This window comes from Dipodomys merriami, unplaced genomic scaffold (genome assembly GCF_024711535.1).
Source record: "Dipodomys merriami isolate MVZ:Mamm:240054 unplaced genomic scaffold, mDipMer1.0.p SCAF_3, whole genome shotgun sequence".
NCBI classification, from domain to species: domain Eukaryota; kingdom Metazoa; phylum Chordata; class Mammalia; order Rodentia; family Heteromyidae; genus Dipodomys; species Dipodomys merriami.
This window is the reverse complement of record NW_027204492.1, coordinates 64,823,900-64,834,836: the sequence shown is the minus strand read 5'-3', so window position 1 is coordinate 64,834,836 and position 10,937 is coordinate 64,823,900. Positions and strand designations below refer to the sequence as shown.

At 45.8% G+C, this 10,937-nt stretch overlaps 1 pseudogene; it reads right to left on the bottom strand.

The window, feature by feature from the left end:
- Positions 1-2,167: 2,167 nt before the first annotated feature.
- On the bottom strand, positions 2,168-2,757 carry LOC138839828 (transcription initiation factor TFIID subunit 12 pseudogene; annotated as a pseudogene).
- Between the last annotated feature and the right edge of the window lie 8,180 nt (positions 2,758-10,937).

The following is a 10,937-nucleotide window of genomic DNA, read 5'->3' as shown; positions in this document are numbered from 1 at the left end:
TTCCGGCTTTTTTCTTTTTGCTTATGTGGTGCTGAGGAATCGAACCCAGGGCCTCATGCATGCAAGGCAAGCGCTCTACCACTGAGCCACCTTCCCAGCCCCTACATTTCCTTTCATACAGTGTCATCTGTTCCCTTATTATCTCCCAGTCCCTCCCTCCCATCTCCACCCACAAGTTGTATAGTTCACTTTCCTCAGTGTCCAGTGAGCTCTACTGCTGTACCTTTTCACCTCTTTTCCTTGGGATCTGTACCCTTCCACCACCCTCCCAAATATATACACATGAGTACACCATATATAAGGTAAAGAACACAGAATCATCAGAAGAAAAAAAAAACTAGAAACTAAAAAAAAAAGAAAAAAAAAAAGTCTTTTGTTTCCATATCTTATAAGTTTGTTTCAGTATGTATATTATTTTATATAAATATGAAGAGGAGCTTAGGCATTGTACCTTTATGATTCTCTCCTAAGGGTATCCTCTTAGGCTGGGAGCTGGTGGCTCATGTCTGTAATCCTAGCTACTCAGGAGGCTGAGATCTGAGGATTACAGTTCAAAGCCAGCCCAGGCAGGAAAGTCCAGGAGACTTGTATCTCCAATTAACCACTAGAAAACTAGAAGTGGTGCTGTGGCTCAAGCAGTAGAGTACTCGCCTTGAGCTGAAGAGCGCAAGGACAGCGCCCAAGCCCAGGGTTCAAGCCCCACGACTAACCAAAAAAAAAAAAAAAAGGGGTATCCTCTTTTGGTCCCACTGTGTATATCTAGAATCCTGTGTAATTTGTCACATTCCAGTGCATTTTAGATCTAACTTCCACATATCAGACAGAACATGTGCTGTTTGTCTCTCTGAGCTTGGCTTACCTCACTTAACATGATTTGTTTTAGGTGCATCCATTTTCCTGCAAATAACATTATTTTATTCTTTCAAATGGCCATGTAAAATTCCATTGTATATAAATACCACATTTTTTTTATTCACTCATCTATTGTGAGACATGTGGCCTGTTTCCCAGGTATCCTTATCATATTCTTGCTCATGATGTACAAGGTAGATGCCCAGGAGTGGTATAGCTGGATCATAGGGAAGGTCTATGTTTAATTTTTTGAGGAACCTCCAAACTACTGTCCAAAGTGGTTGTACTAGTTTACATTTCTACCAGCAATGAAGTAGGATCCCTTTTCCCCCACATCCCAGCCAGCACATGTTGCTCAAATTCAGAATGTTGGCCAATCTAACTGGGATGAAATGGAATCTCATTTGCATTTCCTTTGTGGCCAGGGATGATTGCTTTTCCCTGTTTCTTTGCCATTCTTAAGGAGGCCTTATTCTTTTGGCACATCATCTCAGTTATTATAGATATTGATGCACTGTTAACTTTTTTAAAAAAAGATGTTCTAGGTGTGGGTGGCTCACACCTGTAATCCTAGCTACTCAGGAGGCTAAGATCTGTGGATTGCAGTTTGAAGCTAGCCTGGGCAGGAAAGTATGAGAGACTCTTATCTCCAATTAATCACCAGAAAACTAGAGGTGGTGCTGTGGCTCCAAGTGGTAGAGCATTAGCCTTGAGCAAAAGAGCTCTGGACAGGGAGGATTAAGTAGGGGGTGGGAGGGGGGGTGGGGGGGAAGGGATAAGAAGGGGAAACAAAAGAGGAGGCTACAATGCTTGATAAGAAATGTACTCATTATCTTGCCCATGTAATTGTAACCCCTCTGTACAGTATTTTCACAGTAAAAAAATAAAAAATAAAAAAATAAAAAAAAAAGAGCTCTGGAACAGTGCCTGGACCCTGAGTTTAAGCCCCACGACTGACCAAAAAAAAAAAAAAAGTGGGGCTGGGAAGGGGGCTCAGTGGTAGAGCGCTTGCCTTGCATGCATGAGGCCCTGGGTTCGATTCCTCAACACCCCATAAGCAAAAAGAAAAAAAGCCGGAAGTGGTGCTATGGCTCAAGTGGTAGAGTGCTAGCCTTGAGCTGAAGAGCTGAGGGACAGTGCCCAGGCCTAGAGTTCAGGTCCCACGACCGGACCAAAAAAAAAAAAAAATGCTTTTCTGTAAAGCATTAAAAAAAATTCCAATGACAAGCTAGCTGAAGTCTTAGCCAAGTACCTCCATATACATTGTTGTCTATTTCCTGACCTTTCTGTGTATTATTCTTGATTGTTTTCTGGATCAATACCCTTGTCTGTTTATGGGCTTCTGTGGTTGCAAGAGTTTTTGTTTTTGTTTTTGTTTTTTTTGGTAGGGTCGGATTTCTTCAGAGCCAAATACTGGGATCTGCACGTTCCACCGGCATTCTAGATGCAGCTGGACATCTTCACCTCCAGGGTGCTAGACTTGCAATGCCATGCAAGCTGACAGGCTACTGTCACCACATACTCCATAAAAGCATCAGTGAGCTGCAGCAACTGCCTCTTCTCCACATGTCCATCTACCTGCCCACTAAGATCCACTTCTCTTAGTGTCATTTCTTCTTGATCAACACCTGTTTGTTTTCAGGGCTAAGCTGTCCTCCCCACCCCCACACCCCGCCCCAGGACTGCCTGGTATCTTTACCTCAGTATTGCTATTGGCCACAGAGCCTTGTGCAGGGATGCTGACTGATTCCGGTTTTATGGATAAGAAACTGGAGAACTTGATTAGGGGGAGGGGCCAAACTGGTTCAGAATCTGCCAAGCTTTGGATTCCACCTCATAAAGCTCATCACAATCCTGTTTCTTTTTGGAGCTGTGAAGACCAAAGCCAATCCAAAGCAACAGCATCTATCTCCCCATGATATGTGGAATGAAGCTTTACTCCAGTGAGCTTTACTCGCAGCAGCCGGCCCAACATTTTTTTAATATAAATTCTTAACGGGTAGATTAAATTATAGAGTTGAGACATTCTTTTCGTGGTCTATGAATTTAGTGGTACAAATTTCCTTCCATGTACTGCTTTCTTATATCACACAAACTTTAATGTGTTGTGTTCCCCACCCCACCCCACCCCCCTTTTTTTGGGGGGTGGTCCGGTTGTGGGGCCTGAACTCTGGGCCTGGGCACTGTCCCTCTGCTCTTCAGCTCAAGGCTAGCACTCTACCACTTGAGCCACAGCGCCAATTCCGGCTTTTTTCCTTTTGCTTATGTGGTGCTGAGGAATCGAACCCAGGGCCTCATGCATGCAAGGAAAGCGCTCTACCACTGAGCCACCTTCCCAGCCCTGGGTGGGAGTTTGTCTACTGTAAGGTCCATTCCTGGACGATGAACAGACCTCGCCCAGTACCTGCGTTACCTAGGCAACTGGGATACCTGGAAGAGGTCACGTCCGCATCTGCTGAGGTCACATCCTAACCTGATGTGGCCACACCTTTCTCCCACCTGATCCCACTTCCCTTTACCTGGACACACCCTTCCCCGCCCCCTACCCTATATAAGGCCTAAACCGCCGCCAGACCGCCCTCTTTTTTTCTTTTGCCAGCCGCGTGGAGTGCCAACCTTGCCTGGTCCCAGCAGGTCTACTGAATAAACCCCTTACCTGAATACCACGTGCGTGGTGCAGTTTCAGTTCTTACTCGGTCACCTCTTTTTAAAAACCTAACATAAATGGTGCCGTGACTCGGATAAAGGCTTAAAGTCAGGATAGCTGGGATTTCTCTGTTTTTTTCCTCTTTTTTCTTTTTTTTGTTCTTCCCTTTTTGCTCTGAGGAATACCCGCAGTTCTGACGGCCTTTTGCGAACCAGTCTGTCTGCGGCGGAATCAACGCATCGATACCATTGCTGCCTTCACATCCACGTCCACACTTCTCTACTCTGGTGAGTGAAACTACTCTACGGCTCTCTGTCGCTCAGTCTCTGTCCAGACGTGGCGCCACGCCAGAGAGCTCCTACGGCCTTTAGCTGAAAGGCGGTCACCTCTGAAGCCGAGGACGCTTGGCTTTGGGGGCTTGGCCATTTCTCTCTAGAGGGCTCTGGGGGAAGTCGGGACGCCGCTTCTGCCTGGTCAGCTCTTATTCACTCACCAGACTGACTCTACTTTTTGGCTTGTGCCCTGAAGAGTGTGACGCAGGCTGGGTCCCGGGGACCCTCCCCTCTAGGTTCCCTCTCAAAGGCTAGCCATTCTAGGTTTAAAAATTGTCAGAGTTTCCATTTGTTCAGGTTTCCGTCAATGCCTCATGAAACTTCTCCAGACTCCGTCCAACAGACTCGCCTCCTCCAGACTTCATCAAGGAATCAACACCCAAGCGACAGCTGCAGCCTGCTGCCTTCTCCCAGCATGGACCACATCCCAGCCTTTTACCCCTACGACGCCCCTTGCCAGCAGGAAGTAGCCAGAGAGAGTCTTCGCCCTTTTTCATAATTATCAAAAGGCTGGAATGTAAGGTCCATTCCTGGACGATGAACAGACCTCGCCCAGTACCTGCGTTACCTAGGCAACTGGGATACCTGGAAGAGGTCACGTCCGCATCTGCTGAGGTCACATCCTAACCTGATGTGGCCACACCTTTCTCCCACCTGATCCCACTTCCCTTTACCTGGACACACCCTTCCCCGCCCCCTACCCTATATAAGGCCTAAACCGCCGCCAGACCGCCCTCTTTTTTTCTTTTGCCAGCCGCGTGGAGTGCCAACCTTGCCTGGTCCCAGCAGGTCTACTGAATAAACCCCTTACCTGAATACCACGTGCGTGGTGCAGTTTCAGTTCTTACTCGGTCACCTCTTTTTAAAAACCTAACATCTACAAAGTTTTTTTTTGTTTGTTTTTGTTGTTGTTGTTGTTTTTCCCGGTCGTGGAGCTTGAACTCTGGGATCTGGTAGCTGTCCCTGCGCTCTTCAGCTCCAGGCAAGCGCTCTACCACTTCAGCCACAGCACCACTTCCGTTTTTCTGGTAGTTAATTGGAGATAAGAGTCTCAGGGACATTCCTGCCTGGGCTGGCTTTGAACTGCAATCCTCAGATCTCAGCCTCCTGAATAGCTAGGATTACAGGTGTGAGCCACTGGCACCCAGCTTTCTACAAAGTTTTTAGAGCAGTACAACCTTGCCTCTCAGTGCCAATATGAAGTGTGTACAGTATTGAAACCTACACATTGATGTTCCATAGGATTTGACCGAGCCTACAATCACCATTTCTAATGAACCTGACACCTTATATAAATACATCAATCTTAGTAAAAGACCATGATAAGGATGTATTGGACAGTTACGAATATTTTGCTGTGTTTGCTGCTAAAAAGCTTGGTATTTCTATTAAAGTACATGAATCTCCAAGGAAAATAGAGTGATTTACTCTTCTCAAATCAGTACATGTTTTTAAGAAGCACAGAGTTCAATATGAAATGAGAATACTTTATGGATGTTGAATTATAACAACTCACTGCATGCACAGCCGATGTCTACTTGGAATACATTCAGTGAAACTTACCTGAAGGGTCGCCATGGAAGTAACAAAGACACAATTAGAACAGTTACCAAAACACATCAAAAAGCCAATCTAGGAAACAGAAGAAAGCAATTTGTAATGCCACAGCCATGCCCTTCCTGGATTTCCAACGCCCCAGGATGATGTGTGCATTTCAATGGAGTGACTTCTCTGCCCATTTCCTGGTGCCTTGCTCTGTGGGAGTTAGCACGGAACTTTAAAGGCAGTCTGGACTGCAGTGAACAGACCATTTTATCTATTCTTGCATACATGTCATTGTTTCTTGTCTTCATTTTAAGAAACTTGAGGGGCTGGGAAGGTGGCTCAGTGGTAGAATGCTTGCCTTGCATGCATGAGGCCCTGGGTTCGATTCCTCAGCACCACATAAACAGAAAAAGCCAGAAGTGGCGCTGTGGCTCAAGTGGTAGAGTGCTAGCCTTGAGCTGAAAAGCGAGGGACAGTGCCCAGGCCCAGAGTTCAAGCCCCACAACCGGGGAAAACAAAAACAAAAATAACAACAAAAAAACAGAACAAACAAAAGTTCAAAAGAAAAAGAAACTTGAGAAACTACTTTGAATACTCTGGGCCAATCGTTGAATTTCTGCATTTTTTGTTTGTTTTTGTTTTTTGCTGCTGCTGTGCAATTGTTAATTTCTACTGATTTTAATTTACATCGGAAAGAGTATTTGAAGTATTTTCCATGGACTTTTTTTTAGATTTTGAGGAACCTTCGATTGATTGAATACTGAGCAGCTAAAGTTTTTGCATTTCCCCTCACTTCGACTGCTGGCCCCGGCTACATTGGAGTGATGACAACAAACCTCCATATAGAGGCTTATGCCTGGGAATATGGCTTATTGGTAGAGTGCTTGCCTAGCATGCATGAAGCCCTGGTTTTGATTCCACAAATAGAAAAAGGCGGAAGTGGTGTTGTGGCTCAAGTGGTAGAGTGCTAGCACTGAGCAAAAAGAAGTGCTCAGGTCCTGAGTTCAAGCCCCAAGACTGGAAGAAAAAAAAGTTTATGCTTCAAAAAGAATATACTTTGCAGCCAATGAAGCACATTTGTGCCCTGCTCTGAGCTCTACTTGTAAGTAGCCCCAGATCCATCCAGGCCAGGACTGCAACCGAGGGTCACCACAATAGAATTTATGCCCTCAAGAAATTGCTACTTGCATCCTTTCATTCATCTGATTAATTTATTCAGCAAGCTTTTATTTGACAAATTTAACACTCAGCCCTTTTTTAAGCTCATGGCTTGAGAAAAGAATCTCATGGGGGCTGGGAAGGTGGCTCAGTGGTAGAATGCTTGTCTGGCATGCTTGATACCCTGGGTTCGATTCCTCAGCACCACATAAGCAGAAAAAGCCGGAAGTGGAGCTGTGGCTCAAGTGGTAGAGTGCTAGCCTTGAGCTGAAGAGCTGAGGGACAGTGCCCAGGCCAAGAGTTCAGGCCCCATGACCGACCAAAAAAAAAAAAAAAAAAAAAGGAATCTCATGGACTTTCCTGGTTTTAAAACATGATTTTCCAATCTCAACCTCCTAAGTAGCTAGGATTATAGTCCTAAACCACCAATATCCTGCTGTGTATAAATTTAAAAACAAAGGGCTGGAGTTGTTCAAAGGCCTGCAGCCCCCAAATACATGTAACACAGGAAACAGGCCCAAGAGGAAAGAAGAAATAAAACACCTCCGATGGAAAGTTGAATTGGGTCGCAATGATGACCAGAGATGAGCCAGGAGCCAGGAGCCAGGTCACGATCACAGAGACACACGTGGCATGGCATCTTGGTGCCTATGCTGTACCATGACTAAATAAGGTCTGGGCAGGGGGGCAAGGTCTCAAGACACTCCCAGTCCCAGGCACTGGACTGACAGGTTCAGCAACCTATTAGCCTGTCGCTGTCCCCAGGGATTCAGGAATGCTTATCACCTGGGGGGGGGGGGTAAATTACCTTCCCCCTACCGTGTAGACAAGATGCCAGACTTTAAGTGGATGTACTCAGGTACCAGCAGAACTTTTCCATCTAGGGAAGATAGGCCTTAACCTTCCATATAGGGTATGCTTAGAGGCTACTCAGAGGCTGGTGATTCAAGCCATTTAGGGAGCTAATCAATGCAGATTCAGAGCATTCTCCATCTGCAAAGCTCTCCTTAGGCTATGACTGCTGCATTTTAAAGCAGAGCCCCAGGCATCCGCACTTCAACCGATCTCACCTCTAGGCCTTGGAGCTGGGTTGACAGCCCCCATCTCCAAGCCTAGGTACTAGGAATCGCTGCAAGAAGTTATTTAGCCTCAACCACCTTACTTCAATATGACATTATAAAATGAGGCTAATCAATATGAACTCCAAGAGAAACAAGAGGTTTGTTTTTTTTAATATACTGTGTGAAATTATTTATTTTTTCTTTCGGTTTTTCCTCCCTTTGCTCTATCCCCTGTTGTCACTTTTTTATTTTGGTACCATGTGTCTTGTATATATGTTTATCTGATTTGTGGAAGGGAACTGAAATCACAAAATGGTGAGACAAAGGACAAAGGGTGAACCAATGCAACAGTGATACTCACAAGACTGTTGGAAATGAACTTTACAACTTGGAGGGGAGGGGAGTGGGGGGGAGGAAAGGAGGGAGGAAATAGGGAGGTAACACTGTTGAACAAGAAATGTACTCATTACCTTACTTATGTAATTGTAACGCCTCTATACATCACCTTTGCAATAAAATAAAATTTAAAAAGAGAAATCTTTTTTTTTAAGGGCTGGGAAGGTGGCTCAGTGGTAGAGTGCTTGGCTTGCATGCATGAGGCCCTGGGTTCCATTCCTCAGTACCACATAAGCAGAAAAAACAGAAGTGGAGCTGTGGCTCAAGTGGTAGAGCACTAGCCTTGAGCTGAAGAGATGAGGGACAGCGCCCAGGCCCAGAATTCAGGCCCCACGACCGACAAAATAAAAATAAAAATCTTTATTTGTTCTTTTGTTGCAGTGCTTTTGTTGTCATATTCAAGAAACTACTGCCAGATCAAATGTCATTAAGATTTTCTTCTATGTTTTTGAGAGTTTTATATATCTGTTGTGGTTAAGTCTTTGATTCTTTTTTTATTTTTTGCCAGTCTTGGGGCTTGAACACAGGGCCTGGGCACTATCTCTGAGCTTCTTTTGCTCAAGGCTAGCACTTTACCACTTGAGCCACGGTACCACTTCTGGCTTTTTCCAGTGTATGTGGTGTTGAGGAATAGAACCCAGGGCTGCATGCATGCTAGGCAAGCCCTCTACCACTAAGCACATTCCCAGCCCCCTTTGATTCTTTGTTGTTGGTGGTGGTGGTCATGGGGCTTTTTTTTTTTTTTTGGTCCCGTCGTGGGACCTGAACTCTGGGCCTGGGCACTGTCCCTCAGCTCTTCAGCTCAAGGCTAGCGCTCTACCACTTGAGCCACAGCGCCACTTCCAGCTTTTTTATTTTTTGCTTATGTGGTGCTGAGGAATTGAACCCAGGGCCTCGAGCATGCAAGGCAAGCGCTCTACCACTGAACCACCTTCCCAGCCTGGTCATGGGGCTTTAATTCAAGGCCTGGCCACTGTCCCTCAACTCTTTTGCTCAAGGATAGTGTTCTACCATTTTGAGCCACAGTGCCACTTCCAGTTTTCTGATGGTTAATTGGGGATAAATTTCATGGGCTTTCCTACCTGGGCTGGCTTTGAACTGCAGTCCTCAGATCTCAGCCTCCTGAGTAGCTAGAATTACAGATGTGAGCCACTGGTGCCAAGCTTTGATCCATTTAAATAATAATAATTTTAGCTGGGCGCTGGTGGCTCACGCCTGTAATCCTAGCTACTCAGGAGGCTGAGATCTGAGGATCGCGGTTCAAAGCCAGCCCGGGCAGGAGAGACCGTGAGACTCCTATCTCCAAGAAACCACCAGAAAACTGGAAGTGGCGCTGTAGCTCAAGTGGTAGAGCGCTTGCCTTGAGCTGAAGAGCTGAGGGACAGCACTCAGGCCCAGAGTTCAAGCCCCATGACCTACCAAAAATAAAAATAAAAAATAATAATTTTATGATTTACTTTTTTGGGTTTTTTTTTCTTCCTGTTTTTGCATTTCCTGGGTTTTGAACTTAGGGGCTTGTGCTTGCTAAGCATTTGCTCTACCATTTAAGCCATATCTCCGGCCCTTTGGGGTTCTTTTTCTTTTTTTATTTTGTTAAAGCAATGACAAGGATTCAGTTTACCAACTTGTGAGGGGCATTCTGGGGCCCAAATTCCAGGCCTGGACACTGTCCCTGCACATTTTTGCTCAAAGGTATTGTTAGCATGCCCTCCATCTCAGGTCCTCAACACCTCCCTCAAAACCAGTTGATCTGGACAGGTCTAACTGCAACTGACTTTTAGCCCTGCCCATTCCTCCCACTTCACTTCACAGATGGTGTTTTACCCCTAGCTCCTAGCTGCATCAGGAAATGCTGCCTAACTGTAACTGTTATAATCAGAAAACCCTGCCCCAGTCATGTGCCATCTTTAGCGTTCAGCTGCGCCCAACAACAGAGGACTTCCCATCTTCCGCACTTAACCCACTTGAATATAAATTTGATCCTGAACAAATGACAGGCACCATTTTCTCCCTCTCTTGTGGGAGAGGTGGCCTTGTCATCCCAGGCTGACAAACTGTTTCTCCTGTACATGGGTACATCCATGTGGTTTTCTGGGAGGAGGCTTACACATATCACTCTACTGCTAGAGCCACAGCTCCATGCTTTTTGGTATTAACTGAAGATAAAAGTCATATGGAGCCAGTTGCTTGTTGTGAACCTTGATCCTCAGATCTCAGGCTCCTGAGTAGTTAGGATTATAGGCATGAGCCACTGGCACCCAGCACAATTATTTTTCCAGTCTTGGGGTTTGAACTGTACCTGAACTTCTTCCTGGGGCTTGGGCACTGTCCCTGAGCTTCTTTTGCTCAAGGCTAGTACTCATCACTTGAGCTACAGCATAACTTCTGTCTTTTCTGTTTATGTGGTACTGAAGAATTGAACCCATGGCTTCATGCATGCTAGACAAGCACTCTACCACTAAGCTACATTCCCAGCTCACTTTTTTAAAAAATCTAACCTCCTCCTCCTCTTCCTCCTTGGTCCTTCTTTGCCTTCTCTCACAGATGTCCTGACTTTTAGCAGCTGACAACCTCTCATATGGCTCAGCTACTTGTCTGAATTTTTTTCTCTACAGCTTCTTTATTCTCAAGGGTTTCATCTGGATGTCTCTTTAGTGCCAGTTTCTGTTGGTTGTGGGCCTGTACTCTGGGTCTGGGTGCTGTCCTTCAGCTCTTCAGCTCAAGGGTAGTGCTCTACCACTTGACCCACAGTGCCACTTCTGGCTTTTTCTTTTTTTTTGGGGGGGGGGGTCCGGTTGTGGGGCCTGAACTCTGGGCCTGGACGCTGTCCCTCAGCTCTTCAGCTCAAGGCTAATGCTCTACCACTTGAGCCACAGCGCCACTTCCGGCTTTTTTCCTATGTGGTGCTGAGGAATTGAACCCAGGGCCTCATGCATTACAAGGCAA